Raw genomic sequence first — 18,847 nt, 5'->3', positions numbered from 1 at the left:
GATTATAACGGGAGACAACATCTTGAAGTTCAAGATTTAAACTGGAGTAAAAAATTTTAAGTTCAAGATTTTAACGGGAGTCACTATCTTGAAGTTCAAGATTTTCACGGGAGTCAAAATCTTGGAATTCAAGATTTTAATGGGGGTCAAAATCTTGAAGTTCAAGATTTTAACGAGAATCAAAATCTTGAAGTTCAAGATTTCAACTAAAGTCAAAATCTTGAAGTTCAAGATTTCAACTGAAGTCAAAATCTTGAAGTTCAAACTTTTAACGGGAGTCAAAATCTTGAAGTTCACAATTTTAACGGGAGTCAAAATCTTGAAGTTCAAAATCTCAACAGAAATCAAAATCTTGAAGTTTAAGATTATAACGGGAGTCAAAATCTTGAAGTTCAAGATTTTAACGGGAGTGAAAATCTTGAAGTTCAAGATTTTAACGGGAGTCATTATCTTGAAGTTCAAGATTTTCACGGGATTCAAAATCTTGGAGTTCAATATTTTAATGGGAGTCAAAATCTGGAAGTTCAAAATTTTAACGGTAGTCAAAGTCTTGAAGATCAAGATTTTAACGGGAATGAAAATCTTGAAGTTCAAGATTTTCAAAGGAGTCAAAATCTTGAAGTTCAAGACTTTCACGGGAGACAAAATCTTAACGTTCAAGATTTTAACGGGAGTCAAAATCTTGAAGTTCGAGATTTTAACGGGAGTCAAAATCTTGAAGTTCAAAATTTTAACGGGAGTCAAAATCTTGCAGTTCAAAATTTCAACAGAACTCAAAATCTTGAAGTTCAAGATTATAACGGAAGACAACATCTTGAAGTTCAAGATTTCAACGGGAGTCAAATTTTTGAAGTTCAAGATTATAACGGGAGACAACATCTAGAAGTTCAAGATTTAAACTGGAGTAAAAAATTTTAAGTTCAAGATTTTAACGGGAGTCACTATCTTGAAGTTCAAGATTTTCACGGGAGTCAAAATCTTGGAATTCAAGATTTTAATGGGGGTCAAAATCTTGAAGTTCAAGATTTTAACGGGAATCAAAATCTTGAAGTTCAAGATTTCAACTAAAGTCAAAATCTTGAAGTTCAAGATTTCAACTAAAGTCAAAATCTTGAAGTTCAAACTTTTAACGGGAGTCAAAATCTTGAAGTTCACAATTTTAACGGGAGTCAAAATCTTGAAGTTCAAAATCTCAACAGAACTCAAAATCTTGAAGTTTAAGATTATAACGGGAGTCAAAATCTTGAAGTTCAAGATTTTAACGGGAGTGAAAATCTTGAAGTTCAAGATTTTAACGGGAGTCATTATCTTGAAGTTCAAGATTTTCACGGGATTCAAAATCTTGGAGTTCAATATTTTAATGGGAGTCAAAATCTTGAAGATCAAGATTTTAACGGGAATGAAAATCTTGAAGTTCAAGATTTTCAAAGGAGTCAAAATCTTGAAGTTCAAGACTTTAACGGGAGACAAAATCTTAACGTTCAAGATTTTAACGGGAGTCAAAATCTTGAAGTTCGAGATTTTAACGGGAGTCAAAATCTTGAAGTTCAAGATTTTAACCGAAGGCAAAAACTTGAATTTCAAGATTTTAGCGGGAGTCAAAAACTTGAAGTTCAAGATTTCAACTAAAGTCAAAATCTTGAGGTTCAAGATTTCAACTGAAGTCAAAATCTTGAAGTTCAAGATTTTAACGCGAGACAAAATCTTGAAGTTCAAGATTTCAACTAAAGTCAAAATCTTGAAGTTCAAGATTTTAACGGGAGTTAAAATCTTGAAGTTCATGATTTCAACGGGAGTCAAAATCTTGAAGTGCAAGATTTTCACGGGATTCAAAATCTTGGAGTTCAACATTTTAACGGGAGTCAAAATCTTGATGTTCAAGATTTAAACCAAAGGCCAAAACTTGAATTTCAAGATTTTAGCGGGAGTCAAAAACTTGAAGTTCAAGATTTTAACGAGAGTGAAAATCTTGAGGTTTAAGATTTTAACGGGAGTCAAAATCGTGAAGTTCAAGTAAGATTTTAACGGGAGACAAAATCTTGAAGTTCAAGATTTTCACGGGAGTCATTATCTTGAAGTTCAAGATTTTCACGGGAATCAAAATCTTGGAGTTCAAAATTTTAACGGGAGTCAAAATCTTGGAGTTCAAGATTTTCACGGGAGTCATTATCTTGAAGTTCAAGATTTTAACGGGAATCAAAATCTTGGAGTTCAAAATTTTAACGGGATTCGAAATCTTGGAGTTCAACATTTTAACGGGAGTCAAAATGTTGATGTTCAAGATTTTAACGGGAGTCAAAATCTTGAAATTCGAGATTTTAACGGGAGTCAAAATCTTGAAGTTCAAGATTTTAACGAGAGTGAAAATCTTGAAGTTTAAGATTTTAACGGGAGTCAAAATCTTGAAGTTCAAGATTTTAACGAGAGTGAAAATCTTGAAGTTTAAGATTTTAACCGGAGTCAAAATCTTGAAGCTCAAGATTTTAACGGGAGTCAAATCTTGAAGTTCAGGTAAGATTTTAACGGGAGACAAAATCTTGAAGTTCAAGATTTTAACTGGAGTCAAAATCTTGGAGTTCAAGATTTTAATGGGAATCAAAATCTTGGAGTTTAAGATTTTAACGGGAGTCAAAAATTTTGGAGTTCAAGATTTTCACGGGAGTCATTATCTTGAAGTTCGAGATTTTCACGGGAATCAAAATCTTGGAGTTCAAGATTTTAACGGGAGTCAAAATCATGAAGTTCAAGATTTTCACGGGATTCAAAATCTTGAAGTTCAAGATTTTAACGGGAGTCAAAATCTTGAAGTTCAAAATTTTAACGGGAATCAAAATCTTGAGGTTCAAGATTTTTACAGGAGTCAAAATCTTGAAGTTCAAGATTTTAACGAGAGTCAAAATCTTGAAGTTCAAGATTCTAACCGGAGTGAAAATCTTGAAGTTCAAGATTTTAACGATAGTCCAAATCATGAAGTTCAAGATTTTAACCGGAGTCAAAATCTTGAAGTTCACGATAACAACGGGAGTCAAAATCTTGAAGTTCAAGATTTTAAAGGGAGTGAAAATCTTGAAGGTCAAGATTTTCGCAGGAGTCATAATCTTGAAGTTCAAGATTTTAACGGGATTCAAAATCTTGGAGTTCACGATTTTAACGGCAGTCAAAATCTTGAATTTCAAGATTTTAACCGGAGTGAAAATCTTGAAGTTCAAGATTTTAACGAGAGTCCAAATCTTGGAGTTCAAGATTTTCACGGGAGTCATTATCTTGAAGTTCAAGATTTTCACGGGAATCAAAATCTTGGAGTTTAAGATTTTAACGGGAGTTAAAATCATGAAGTTCAAGATTTTCACGGGATTCAAAATCTTGAAGTTCAAGATTTTAGCGTGAGTCAAAATCTTGAAGTTCAAGATATTAACGGGAGACAAAATCTTGAAGTACAAGATTTTAACGGGAGTCAAAATCTTGAAGTCAAGATTTTAACGGCAGTCAAATTCTTGAAGTTCAAGATTTTAACGGGAGTCAAAGTCTTGAAGTTCAAGATTTTCACGGGAGTCAAAATCTTGAAGTTCGAGATTTTAACGGGAGTCAAAATCTTGAAGTTCCAGATTTTAACTGGAGTGTAAATCTTGAAGTTCAAGAATTTAACGGGAGTCAAAATCTTGAAGTTCATGATATTAAAGGGAGTGAAAATCTTGAAGTTCAAAATTTCAACGGGGTCAAAGTATTGAAGTTCAAGATTTTAATGAGAGTCAAAATCTTGAAGTTCAAGATTTTAACCGGAGTGAAAATCTTGAAGTTCAAGATTTTAACGATAGTCCAAATCTTGAAGTTCAATATTTTAACCGGAGTCAAAATCTTGAAATTCACGATTGTAACGGGAGTCAAAATCTTGAAGTTCAAGATTTTAACGGGAATCAAAATCTTGGAGTTCAATATTTTAATGGGAGTCAAAATCTTGGAGTTCAAGATTTTAGCGGGAGTAAAAATCTTGAAGTTCAAGATTTTAGCGTGAGTCAAAATCTTGAAGTTCAAGAAATTAACAGGAGTCAAAATCTTGAAATTGGAGATTTTAACTGGAGTCAAAATCTTAGAGTTCAAGATTTTAAGGAGAGTCAAAATCTTGAAGTTCAAGATTTTAACGGTAGTCAAAATCTTGAAGTTCGAGATTTTAACGGGAGTCAAAATCTTGAGGTTAAAGATTTTAACCGAAGGCAAAAAACTTGAAGTTCAAGATTTTAGCGGGAGTCAAAATCTTAAAGTTCAACATTTTCACGGGATTCAAAATCTTGGAGTTCAAGATTTTAACAGGAGTCAAAATCTTGAAATTCGAGATTTTAACTGGAGTAAAATCTTGGAGTTTAAGATTTTAATGGGAGTCAAAATTTTGAAGTTCAACATTTTAACGGGAGTCAAAATCTTGAAGTTCAAGATTTTAACGGGAGTCGAAATCTTGGAGTTCAAGATTTTAATGGGAGTCAAAGTCTTGAAGTTCACGATTTTAAGGGGAGTGAAAATCTTAAAGTTCAAGATTTTCGCAGGAGTCATAATCTTGAAGTTCAAGATAACTAAAATTAAAATCTTGAAGTTCAATATTTTAACGGGACTCAAAATCTTGATGTTCAAGATTTTAACGGGAGTCAAAATCTAGAAGTTCAAGATTTTAACGGGAGTCAAAATCTTGAAGTTCAAGATTTTCACGAGATTCAAAATCTGGGAGTTCAAGATTTTAACGGGAGTCAAAATCTTGAAGTTCAAGATTTTCACGGGAGTCAAAATCTTGAAGTTCAAGATTTTAACGGGAGTCAAATTCTTGAAGTTCACGATTTTAACGGGAGACAAAATCTTGAAATTCACGATTTTAACGGGAGTCAAAATCTTAAAGTTCAAGATTGTAGCCGTAGGGAAAATCTTGAAGTTCAAGATTTTCACGGGATTCAAAATCTTGAAGTTCAAGATTTTCACGGGATTCAAAATCTTGAAGTTCAAGATTTTAAAGGGAGTCAAATTCTTGAAGTTCAAAATTTTAACGGAGTCAAAATATTGAACTTCAAGATTTTCACGGGAGTCAAAATCTTGAAGTTCAAGATTTTCACAGGAGTCAAAATCTTGAAGTTCCAGATTTTAACGGGAGACAAAATCTTGAAATTCACGATTTTAACGGGAGTCAAAATCTTAAAGTTCAAGATTGTAGCCGTAGGGAAAATCTTGAAGTTCAAGATTCTAACGGGAGTGAAAATCTTGAAGTTCAAGATTTTCACGGGATTCAAAATCTTGAAGTTCAAGATTTTAAAGGGATTCAAATTCTTGAAGTTCAAAATTTTAACGGAGTCAAAATATTGAAGTTCAAGATTTTGACGGGAGTCAAAATCTGGACGTTCAAGATTTTAACCGGAGTGAAAATCTTGAAGTTCGAGATTTTAACGCGAGTCCAAATCTTGAAGTTCAAGATTTTCGCAGGAGTCATAATCTTGGAGTTGAAGATAACTAAAATTAAAATCGTGAAGTTCACCATTTTAACGGGAGTCAAAATCTTGAAGTTCAAGATTTTCGCAGGAGTCATAATCTTGAAGTTGAAGATAACTAAAATTAAAATCTTGAAGTTCACCATTTTAACGGGAGTCAAAATCTTGAAGTTCAAGATTTCAACTAAAGTCAAAATCTTGAAGTTCAAGATTTTAATGGGAGTCAAAATCTTGAAGTTCAAGATTGTAGCCGTAGGGAAAATTCAGAAGTCCAAGATTTTAACGGGAGTCAAAATCTTGAAGTTCATGATTTTAACGGGAATCAAAATCTTGGAGTTCAAGATTTTAGCGGGAGTCAAAATCTTGAAGTTCAAGATTTTAGCGGGAGTAAAAATCTTGAAGTTCACGATTTTAGCGTGAGTCAAAATCTTGAAGTTCAAGATTTTAATGGGAGTCAATTCTTGAAGTTCAAGATTTTCACAGGAGTCAAAATCTTAAAATTCAAGATTTTAACGGGAGACAAAATCTTGAAGTTCAAGATTTTAACGGCAGTCAAAGTCTTGAAGTTCAAGATTTTAACGTGAGTCAATATCCTGAAGTTCAAGATTTTAACGGGAGTCAAAATCTTGAAGTTCAAGATTTTCACAAGAGTCAAAATCTTGAAGTTCAAGATTTCACAGGAGTCAAAATCTTGAAGTTCAAGATTTTAACGGAAGTCAAAATCTTGAAGTTCACGATTTGAACGGGAGTGAAAATCTTGAAGTTCAAGATTTACACAGGAGTCAAAATCTTGAAGTTCAAGATTTTAACGGGAGACAAAATCTTGAAGTTCACGATTTTAACGGTAGTCAAAATCTTGAAGTTCAAGATTTTAACGGGACTCAAAATCTTGAAGTTCAAGATTTTAACGGAAGTCAAAATCTTGAAGTTCACGATTTGAACGGGAGTGAAAATCTTGAAGTTCAAGATTTTCACAGGAGTCAAAATCTTGAAGTTCAAGATTTTAACGGGAGACAAAATCTTGAAGTTCACGATTTTAACGGTAGTCAAAATCTTGAAGTTCAAGATTTACACAGGAGTCAAAATCTTGAAGTTCAAGATTTTAACGGGAGACAAAATCTTGAAGTTCACGATTTTAACGGTAGTCAAAATCTTGAAGTTCAAGATTTTCACAGGAGTCAAAATCTTGAAGTTCAAGATTTTAACGGGAGACAAAATCTTGAAGTTCACGATTTGAACGGGAGTGAAAATCTTGAAGTTCAAGATTTACACAGGAGTCAAAATCTTGAAGTTCAAGATTTTAACGGGAGACAAAATCTTGAAGTTCACGATTTTAACGGTAGTCAAAATCTTGAAGTTCAAGATTTTAACGGGACTCAAAATCTTGAAGTTCAAGATTTTAACGGAAGTCAAAATCTTGAAGTTCACGATTTGAACGGGAGTGAAAATCTTGAAGTTCAAGATTTTCACAGGAGTCAAAGTCTTGAAGTTCAAGATTTTAACGGGAGACAAAATCTTGAAGTTCACGATTTTAACGGTAGTCAAAATCTTGAAGTTCAAGATTTTAACGGGACTCAAAATCTTGAAGTTCAAGATTTTAACGGGAGTCAAAATCTTGAAGTTCAAGATTTTAACGGGAGTCAAAATCTTGAAGTTCAAGATTTTCACGGGAGTGAAAATCTTGAAGTTCAAGATTTTCACGGGATTCAAAATCTTGAAGTTCAAGATTTTAAAGGGAGTCAAATATAACGAGCCGCAAGTTCTTAGCAACCGAAAACAGACCTCTGGATCCCGCAGAGGTAGAGGTTTTTTACTCCTCTATCTCAGCGTGAAGTCCAGTAGCTTGCAGCATTCCATTGAAACAATATCCCTGCTTTTAATCGTTTCTATTCTACTAAATGTGCGAACTTTAGCGCGAATGTGTCATAATCCTGAAACGTGAAAGTGTGTAAAAATTCTATTTTTGTCATAAAAAAGCTTCAGAGAAATACAAGGCGTTTGATGTTCCGGAACATTATATATTTGGCACGTTTAGTTTTAGTTTGGGCAGAATGCGAGCGGTCTTCTTTTACTCCAGTTATTTCACGGAGCGAGTTAAAAAGTTTAAAAGCGAAATACTTCTTGAACGAACTCTTTGATTTTCTCATTTTTAACTGCTCGCGTACGGATTTATCTCTTTAGAAATGCATTTTTCAAGTTGTGTCTAGATACCCGGCAGCGCTATATACGTACTCGGCAGTCAGAATTTCTTACCGTTTTTCTAAGAATACTCGAACGAAACACCTATCCAAGCGTTTTCCATACTTACATGTAAGGCTTCTACACCGAATTGCACACTTCTCAACAAATATCGCAGCCCATAGCACAAAGCGTTTGACGGAGGAAGTTCATCGGTGAGAAATTTCATCTACTGGCATTTCTAAACAAAGATCGAATTTTAGATTTTTATCCTTTCGTTGATGTTTTTCTGATCTCACTATAAAACAACTTATTGATGTGAATGCATGGCCCATATTTTTCGCGGAGAAATAACAATCTTTACAATGTAAAAGTACACAACCTATGTTGATCATGACTTGTGCAGATCTGGCGGCTCCTAAAAGAGCCATTTTTAGCGACCTTCAAACGTCCAAAACGACGAAAGCAGGGCGCGGTGGCTCATCAGTAAAAGAGCCGTTTTGGGGGCAGTGCTGCTGGACCGGAGACAGGATATGCTTTATTTTATACACCAGCTGTACAAACGAGCCGCGAACAGGATTTCAGCAACGGCTTCGCTTTCTTCTTCCCCTCTTGATGTTCCTACTACTGTATTGATCGAACAATATTAAAGTTCCCCTGAATCAGTCTGTAACGTACTGTTGCACGTCCTGTGCTGCCACTTATTGCAGCCATCACATTGAAGGGCTTCTTGGCGCGCGTTTACCAATTTTTGCGCTTTTTATACATTTTTAAATGTTTTGTTTTTCATTTTACTTTAAAGTTTTCCTTTACACTTCAAATGAATGAATCACGAGGACTGCGAGTAGAGTCTCGTCTAGAGTCGAAATACTAGTCATTTGATTGGTTAATGTTGATGTTGATACCAGGGCTAAACTTGGGGAAGCCCTAAGCTTTTAAGTTTGTATATCCCAGAAATACTCAGGCATGCAATGCCGGATACCAGTTCTAAAAGTTGGAATAACCAAAGAGGATATATAACACTTGCCTAAGCCTCGATCTCATGTGCAAATCAAAACTATTACAAAAATGTTAAATATCCCTGAAGCACTCAGGCATACAATGATGCCAGGACTCCAAATTGGAATAACCAAAGAAGATATATAACACTTGCCTCAGCCTCGATGTCATGTGCGAATCAAAATATTAAAAAAGGTTATATATCCCTGAAGCACTCAGGCATACAATGATGCCAGGACTCCAAATTGGAATAACCAAAGAGGATATATAACACTTGCCTCAGCCTCGATGTCATGTGCGAATCAAAATATTAAAAAAGGTTATATATCCCTGAAGCACTCAGGCATACAATGATGCCAGGACTTCAAATTGGAATAACCAAAGAGGATATATAACACTTGCCTAAGCCTCGATGTCATGTGCGAATCAAAATATTAAAAAAGGTTATATATCCCTGAAGCACTCAGGCATACAATGATGCCAGGACTCCAAATTGGAATAACCAAAGAGGATATATAACACTTGTCTAAGCCTCGATGTCATGAGCGAATCAAAATATTAAAAAAGGTTATATATCCCTGAAGCACTCAGGCATACAATGATGCCAGGACTTCAAATTGGAATAACCAAAGAGGATATATAACACTTGCCTAAGCCTCGATGTCATGTGCGAATCAAAATATTAAAAAAGGTTATATATCCCTGAAGCACTCAGGCATACAATGATGCCAGGACTCCAAATTGGAATAACCAAAGAGGATATATAACACTTGCCTCAGCCTCGATGTCATGTGCGAATCAAAATATTAAAAAGGTTATATATCCCTGAAGCACTCAGGCATACAATGATGCCAGGACTTAAAATTGGAATAACCAAAGAGGATATATAACACTTGCCTAAGCCTCGATGTCATGTGCGAATCAAAATATTAAAAAGGTTATATATCCCTGAAGCACTCAGGCATACATAGCCTGCGAACAGGCTCCCGAGTGGGGTAGCATACAATGATGCCAGGACTCCAAATTGGAATAACCAAAGAGGATATATAGCACTTGCCTAAGCCTCGATGTCATGTGCGAATCAAAATATTAAATTCAATCAGTTTATATATCTCTGAAGCACTCAGGCCTGTAATGATGCCAGGACTCCAAGCTGGACAAACCAAAGGAGATATATAATACTTGCTAAAGCTTAGATTTTATGAGCAAATCAAAATATTAAATAAATTTCAAAATCTTGGAAACACTTATACTAGGCAGGCAGTGTTACCTGGACTTTAAGTTTGCCAAGCCAAGGAGGATATATAACACTTGCCTAAGCTTTGATATCATGTACGAATCAATATATAATAAATAAGTTTGTATGTCCCAGAATCACTTAGGAATGCAATGATGAGCAAACCAGACAGGATATATAATGATCGCATAATTTTTCAAGTTACACTTCTCCAAAATGATTCCATATCAAATCCTGGTTTAGCCAGAAAAAAACATATTAAACCTGACTATTGTTACTCATGGATTTTTCTTCTTACTGTAGAATATTAATTTTGTATGCTGGTAATACATCAACAATGTTACCCTGCATAGCTCCTAGTATTTGTTTTACCAAAACGATCGGCGCTAGTATCGTTGTGGCTGCCGTCGCTGTTCGTCAAATTTTGGCCGATCTTCGGTCAATTAGTTTTGTCCACCAGCCAAATATGCTTCTTTTAGACGGTGTCTTTTTATTTTCTGTCAAAAAAAGGGCCTTAGAAACAAAGCCGAGGGAATTAATAGGCTATAGATACCTCTTTCTTGTGTACGTGTCGATGAAAAGCCCGCCATTTTTTAGGTTTCTGAAATCGATGTGCCATATGAAGTTATCCACAGGAACACTGAATATTTAAGGATTCAGGGGAATCAGTAACATTTCCATGATTTGCTCGTCGGAGTGCTGCAGAATCCATTCTGAACAGGACTCGATCGAAATGAAGACAAATTTAACGCGCGCTTTGTCAGGAAAATCTGTAATCCAATCTCAACAGCTGTCAAAAGAACAATCCAGCCGCTTGAAATAAACGGGATTGCCTCCAAACAGCGACAACAGCCGCTTCACGTGTGATTGTACAAAAGTGTTAAAACTCTCGGCCGGTAAAACCACAAATCACATGCGATGATAGCTTCTGAGCCGGCCTATGACGTCACTTCATAGCAACCAGACCGTGCGAATTTTTGAACTTCCGGTTACTTGTGGCTCGTTATAGTCTTAAAGTTCAAAATTTTAACGGAGTCAAAATATTCAAGTTCAAGATTTTAACGTGAGTCAATATCCTGAAGTTCAAGATTTTAACGGGAGTCAAAATCTTGAAGTTCAAGATTTTCACAAGAGTCAAAATCTTGAAGTTCAAGATTTCACAGGAGTCAAAATCTTGAAGTTCAAGATTTTAACGGAAGTCAAAATCTTGAAGTTCACGATTTGAACGGGAGTGAAAATCTTGAAGTTCAAGATTTACACAGGAGTCAAAATCTTGAAGTTCAAGATTTTAACGAGAGACAAAATCTTGAAGTTCACGATTTTAACGGTAGTCAAAATCTTGAAGTTCAAGATTTTAACGGGACTCAAAATCTTGAAGTTCAAGATTTTAACGGAAGTCAAAATCTTCAAGTTCACGATTTGAACAGGAGTGAAAATCTTGAAGTTCAAGATTTTAACAGGAGTCAAAATCTTAAAGTTCAAGATTTTAACGGGAGACAAAATCTTGAAGTTCACGATTTTAACGGTACTAAAAATCTTGAAGTTCAAGATTTTAACGGGACTCAAAATCTTGAAGTTCAAGATTTTAACGGGAGTCAAAATCTTGAAGTTCCAGATTTTAACGGGAGTGAAAATCTTAAAGTTCAAGATTTTCACGGGATTCAAAATCTTGAAGTTCAAGATTTTAAAGGGAGTCAAATTCTTGAAGTTCAAAATTTTAACGGAGTCAAAATATTGAAGTTCAAGATTTTAACGGGAGTCAAAATCTTGAAGTTCAAGATTTCACAGGAGTCAAAATCTTGAAGTTCAAGATTTTAACGGGAGACAAAATCTTGAAATTCACGATTTTAACGGGAGTCAAAATCTTAAAGTTCAAGATTGTAGCCGTAGGGAAAATCTTGAAGTTCAAGATTCTAACGGGAGTGAAAATCTTGAAGTTCAATATTTTCACGGGATTCAAAATCTTGAAGTTCAAGATTTTAAAGGGATTCAAATTCTTGAAGTTCAAAATTTTAACGGAGCCAAAATATTGAAGTTAAAGATTTTAACGGGAGTCAAAATCTTGACGTTCAAGATTGTAGCCGTAGGGAAAATCTTGAAGTCCAAGATTTTAACGGGAGTCAAAATCTTGAAGTTCATGATTTTAACGGGAATCAAAATCTTGGAGTTCAAGATTTTAGCGGGAGTCAAAATCTTGAAGTTCAAGATTTTAGCCGTAGGGAAAATCTTGAAGTTCAAGATTTTAGCGTGAGTCAAAATCTTGAAGTTCAAGAATTTAACAGGAGTCAAAATCTTGAAATTCGAGATTTTAACTGGAGTCAAAATCTTGGAGTTCAAGATTTTAAGGAGAGCCAAATCTTCAAGTTCAAGATTTTAACTGGAGTAAAATCTTGGAGTTCAAGATTTTAATGGGAGTCAAAATCTTGAAGTTCAACATTTTAACGGGAGTCAAAATCTTGAAGTTCAAGATTTTAACGGGAGTCGAAATCTTGGAGTTCAAGATTTTAATGGGAGTCAAAATCTTGAAGTTCAAGATTTTAACTGGAGTCAAAGTCTTGAAGTTCACGATTTTAAGGAGAGTGAAAATCTTAAAGTTCAAGATTTTCGCAGGAGTCATAATCTTGAAGTTGAAGATAACTAAAATTAAAATCTTGAAGTTCAATATTTTAACGGGAGTCAAAATCTAGAAGTTCAAGATTTTAACGGGAGTCAAAATCTTGAAGTACAAGATTTTCACGGGATTCAAAATCTTGGAGTTCAAGATTTTAACGGGAGTCAAAATCTTGAAGTTCAAGATTTTCACGGGAGTCAAAATCTTGAAGTTCAAGATTTTAACGGGAGTCAAATTCTTGAAGTTCATGATTTTAACGGGAGACAAAATCTTGAAATTCACGATTTTAACGGGAGTCAAAATCTTAAAGTTCAAGATTGTAGCCGTAGGGAAAATCTTGAAGTTCAAGATTTTAACGGGAGTGAAAATCTTGAAGTTCAAGATTTTCACGGGATTCAAAATCTTGAAGTTCAAGATTTTAAAGGGAGTCAAATTCTTGAAGTTCAAAATTTTAACGGAGTCAAAATATTGAAGTTCAAGATTTTAACGGGAGTCAAAATCTTGAAGTTCAGGATTTTCACAGGAGTCAAAATCTTGAAGTTCCAGATTTTAACAGGAGACAAAATCTTGAAATTCACGATTTTAACGGGAGTCAAAATCTTAAAGTTCAAGATTGTAGCCTTAGGGAAAATCTTGAAGTTCAAGATTCTAACGGGAGTGAAAATCTTGAAGTTCAAGATTTTCACGAGATTCAAAATCTTGAAGTTCAAGATTTTAAAGGGATTCAAATTCTTGAAGTTAAAAATTTTAACGGAGTCAAAATATTGAAGTTCAAGATTTTAACGGGAGTCAAAATCTTGACGTTCAAGATTTTAACCGAAGTGAAAATCTTGAAGTTCGAGATTTTAACGCGAGTCCAAATCTTGAAGTTCAAGATTTTAACCGGAGTCAAAATCTTAAAGTTCAAGATTTTAACTGGAGTCAAAATCTTGAAGTTCAAGATTTTAACTGGAGTCAAAATCTTGGAGTTCAAGATTTTAATGGGAGTCAAAATCTTCAAGTTCAAGATTTTAACGGGAGTCAAAATCTTGAAGTTCACCATTTTAACGGGAGTCAAAATCTTGAAGTTCAAGATTTCAACTAAAGTCAAAATCTTGAAGTTCAAGATTATAGCCGTAGGGAAAAACTTGAAGTTCAAGATTTTAACGGGAGTCAAAATCTTGAAGTTCATGATTTTAACGGGAATCATAATCTTGGAGTTCAAGATTTTAAGGAGAGTCTAAATCTTGAAGTTCAAGATTTTAACGGGAGTCAAAATCTTGAAGTTCAAGAGTTTAACGGGAGTCAAAATCTTGAAGTTCAAGATTTTAACGGGAGTCAAAATCTTGAAGTTCATGATTTCAACTAAAGTCAAAAACTTGAAGTTCAAGATTTTAAAGGGAGTCAAAATCTTAAAGTTCAAGATTATAGCCGTAGGGAAAAACTTGAAGTTCAAGATTTTAACGGGAGTCAAAATCTTGAAGTTCATGATTTTAACGGGAATCATAATCTTGGAGTTCAAGATTTTAGCGGGAGTCAAAATCTTGGAGTTCAAGATTTTAAGGAGAGTCAAAATCTTGAAGTTCAAGATTTTAACGGGAGTCAAAATCTTGAAGTTCAAGAGTTTAACGGGAGTCAAAATCTTGAAGTTGAAGAATTTAACGGGAGTCAAAATCTTGAAGTTGGAGATTTTAACGGGAGTCAAAACCTTCAAGTTCAAGATTTTAACTGGAATCAAAATCTTGAAGTTCAAGATTTTAACTTGAGTCAAAATCTTGGAGTTCAAGATTTTAATGGGAGTCAAAATCTTCAAGTTCATGATTTCAACTAAAGTCAAAATCTTGAAGTTCAAGTTTTTAACGGGAGTCAAAATCTTGAAGTTCATGATTTCAACTAAAGTCAAAATCTTGAAGTTCAAGATTTTAGCGGGAGTAAAGTTCTTGAAGTTCAAGATTTTAGCGTGAGTCAAAATCTTCAAGTTCAAGAATTTAACAGGAGTCAAAATCTTGAAATTCGAGATTTTAACTGGAGTCAAAATCTTGGAGTTCAAGATTGTAAGGAGAGTCAAAATCTTGAAGTTCAAGATTTTAACGGTAGTCAAAATCTTGAAGTTCAAGAATTTAACGGGAGTCAAAATCTTCAAGTTCGAGATTTTAACGGGAGTCAAAATCTTGAGGTTCAAGATTGTAGCCGTAGGGAAAATCTTGGAGTTCAAGATTTTAACGGGAGTCAAAATCTTGAAGTTCAAGATTTTCACGGGATTGAAAATCTTGAAGTTCAACATTTTAAAGGGAGTCAAAATCTTGAAGTTCAAAATTTTAACGGAGTCAAAATATTGAAGTTCAAGATTTTAACGGGAGTCAAAATCTTGACGTTCAAGATTTTAACCGGAGTGAAAATCTTGAAGTTCGAGATTTTAACGAGAGTCCAAATCTTGAAGTTCAAGATTTTAACCGGAGTCAAAATCTTGAAGTTCAGGATTTTTACAGGAGTCAAAATCTTGAAGTTCAAGATTTTAACGGGAGTCAAAGTCTTGAAGTTCAAGATTTTAACGGCAGTCAAAATCTTGAAGTTCAAGATTTTAACGGGAGTCAAAGTCTTGAAGTTCAAGATTTTAACGGCAGTCAAAATCTTGAAGTTCAAGATTGTAGCCGTAGGGAAAATCTTGAAGTTCAAGATTTTAACGGAAGTCAAAATCTTGAAGTTCATGATTTTAACGGGAATCAAAATCATGACGTTCAAGATTTTAACGGCAGTCAAAATCTTGAAGTTCAAGATTTTAACTTGAGTCAAAATCTTGGAGTTCAAGATTTTAATGGGAGTCAAAATCTTCAAGTTCAAGATTTTAACGGCAGTTAAAATCTTGAAGTTCACCATTTCAACGGGAATCAAAATCTTGAAGTTCAAGATTTCAACTAAAGTCAAAATCTTGAAGTTTAAGATTTTAACGGGAGTGGATATCTTGAAGTTCAAAATTGTAGCCGTAGGGAAAATCTTGAAGTTCAAGATTTTAACGGGAGTCAAAATCTTGAAGTTCATGATTTTAACGGGAATCAAAATCTTGACGTTCAAGATTTTAACGGCAGTCAAAATCTTGAAGTTCAAGATTTTAACGGGAGTCAAAATCTTGAAGATCAAAATTTTAACGGATTCAAAATATTGAAGTTCAAGATTTTAACGGGAGTCAAAATCTTGACGTTCAAGATTTTAACCGGAGTGAAAATCTTGAAGTTCGAGATTTTAACGAGAGTCCAAATCTTGAAGTTCAAGATTTTAACGGGATTCAAAATCTTGAAGTTCAGGATTTTTACAGGAGTCAAAATCTTGAAGTTCAAGATTTTAACGGGAGTCAAAATCTTGAGGTTCAAGATTTTAACGGCAGTCAAAATCTTGAAGTTCAAGATTTTAACGGGAGTCAAAGTCTTGAAGTTCAAGATTTTAACGGCAGTCAAAATCTTGAAGTTCAAGATTGTAGCCGTAGGGAAAATCTTGAAGTTCAAGATTTTAACGGGAGTCAAAATCTTGAAGTTCATGATTTTAACGGGAATCAAAATCTTGGAGTTCAAGATTTTAACGGGAGTCAAAGTCTTGAAGTTCAAGTTTTTAACGGGAGTCAAAATCTTGAAGTTCAAGATTGTAGCCGTAGGGAAAATCTTGAAGTTCAAGATTTTAGCGTGAGTCAAAATCTTGAAGTTCAAGAATTTAAAAGGAGTCAAAATCTTGAAGATCAAAATTTTAACGCAGTCAAAATATTGAAGTTCAAGATTTTAACGGGAGTCAAAATCTTGACGTTCAAGATTTTAACCGGAGTGAAAATCTTGAAGTTCGAGATTTTAACGAGAGTCCAAATCTTGAAGTTCAAGATTTTAACGGGAGTCAAAATCTTGAGGTTCAAGATTTTAACGGCAGTCAAAATCTTGAAGTTCAAGATTTTAACGGGAGTCAAAGTCTTGAAGTTCAAGATTTTAACGGCAGTCAAAATCTTGAGGTTCAAGATTTTAACGGCAGTCAAAATCTTGAAGTTCAAGATTTTAACGGCAGTCAAAATCTTGAAGTTCAAGATTGTAGCCTTAGGGAAAATCTTGAGGTTCAAGATTTTAACGGGAGTCAAAATCTTGAAGTTCATGATTTTAGCGGGGGTCAAAATCTTGACGTTCAAGATTTTAACCGGAGTAAAAATCTTGAAGTTCAAGATTTTAACTGGAATCAAAATCTTGAAGTTCAAGATTTTAACTTGAGTCAAAATCTTGGAGTTCAAGATTTTAATGGGAGTCAAAATCTTGAAGTTCAAGATTTTCACAGGAGTCAAAATCTTGAAGTTCAAGATTTTAACGGGAGACAAAATATTGAAATTCACGATTTTAACGGGAGTCAAAATCTTAAAGTTCAAGATTGGAGCCGTAGGGAAAATCTTGAAGTCCAAGATTCTAACGGGAGTGAAAATCTTGAAGTTCAAGATTTTAAAGGGATTCAAATTCTTGAAGTTCAACATTTTAAAGGGATTCAAATTCTTGAAGTTCAAAATTTTAACGGAGTCAAAATATTGAAGTTCAAGATTTTAACGGGAGTCAAAATCTTGACGTTCAAGATTTTAACCGGAGTGAAAATCTTGAAGTTCGAGATTTTAACGCGAGTCCAAATCTTGAAGTTCAAGATTTTAACCGGAGTCAAAATCTTAAAGTTCAAGATTTTAACTGGAGTCAAAATCTTGAAGTTCAAGATTTTAACTGGAGTCAAAATCTTGGAGTTCAAGATTTTAATGGGAGTCAAAATCTTCAAGTTCAAGATTTTAACGGAAGTTAAAATCTTGAACTTCACCATTTCAACGGGAGTCAAAATCTTGAAGTTCAAGATTTCAACTAAAGTCAAAATCTGGAAGTTCAAGTTTTTAACGGGAGTCAAAATCTTGAAGTTCATGATTTCAACTAAAGTCAAAATCGTGAAGTTTAAGATTTTAACGGGAGTGAAAATCTTGAAGTTCAAGATTGTAGCCGTAGGGAAAATCTTGAAGTTGAAGATTTTAACGCGAGTCAAAATCTTGAAGTTCATGATTTTAACGGGAATCAAAATCTTGACGTTCAAGATTTTAACGGCAGTCAAAATCTTGAAGTTCAAGATTTTAACGGGAGTCAAAATCTTGAAGATCAAAATTTTAACGGAGTCAAAATATTGAAGTTCAAGAATTTAACAGGAGTCAAAATCTTGAAATTCGAGATTTTAACTGTAGTCAAAATCTTGAAGTTCAATATTTTAGCGGGAGTAAAAATCTTGATGTTCAAGATTTTAGCGTGAGTCAAAATCTTGAAGTTCAAGAATATAACAGGAGTCAAAATCTTGAAATTCGAGATTTTAACTGGAGTCAAAATCTTGGAGTTCAAGATTTTAGCGGGAGTCAAAATCTTGAAGTTCAAGATTTTAGCGGGAGTAAAAATCTTGAAGTTCAAGATTTTAACGGGAGACAAAATCTTGAAGTTCAAGATTTTAACGGGAGTCAAAATCTTGAAGTTCAAGATTTTCACAGGAGTCAAAATCTTGAAGTTCATGATTTCACAAGAGTCAAAATCTTGAAGTTCAAGATTTTAACGGGAGTCAAAGTCTTGAAGTTCACGATTTTAAGGGGAGTGAAAATCTTAAAGTTCAAGATTTTCGCAGAAGTCATAATCTTGAAGTTCGAGATTTTAACGGGAGTCAAAATCTTCAAGTTCAAGATTTTAACGGGAGTCAAAATCTTGAGGTTCGAGATTTTAACGGGAGTCAAAATCTTGAAGTTCAAGATTTTAACCGAAGGCAAAAACTTGAAGTTCAAAATTTTAACGGGAGTCAAAATCTTGAAGTTCAAGATTTTAACCGAAGGCAAAAACTTGAAGTTCAAAATTTTAACGGGAGTCAAAATCTTGAAGTTCATGATTTTAACGGGAATCATAATCTTGGAGTTCAAGATTTTAGCGGGAGTCAAAATCTTGGAGTTCATGATTTTAAGGAGAGTCAAAATCTTGAAGTTCAAGATTTTAACGGTAGTCAAAATCTTGAAGTTCAAGAATTTAACGGGAGTCAAAATCTTGAAGTTCGAGATTTTAACGGGAGTCAAAATCTTGAAGTTCAAGATTGTAGCCATGAGGAAAATCTTGAAGTTCAAGATTTTAACGGGAGTCAAAATCTTGAAGTTCAAGATTTTTACAGGAGTCCAAATCTTGAAGTAACGGGAGTCAAAGTCTTGAAGTTCAAGATTTTAACGGGAGTCAAAATCTTGAAGTTCAAGATTTTTACGGGAGTCAAAATCTTGAAGTTCAAGATTTTCACGGGATTAAAAATCTTGAAGTTCAAGATTTTAACGGGAGTCAAAGTCTTGAAGTTCACGATTTTAAGGGGAGTGAAAATCTT

Source organism: Oculina patagonica, chromosome 12 (assembly GCF_052425735.1).
Source record: "Oculina patagonica isolate OP01 chromosome 12, crgOcupat, whole genome shotgun sequence".
Classification (NCBI taxonomy): domain Eukaryota; kingdom Metazoa; phylum Cnidaria; class Anthozoa; order Scleractinia; family Oculinidae; genus Oculina; species Oculina patagonica.
The sequence above is the reverse complement of the archived record's forward strand: the minus strand, read 5'-3'. Positions refer to the sequence as shown.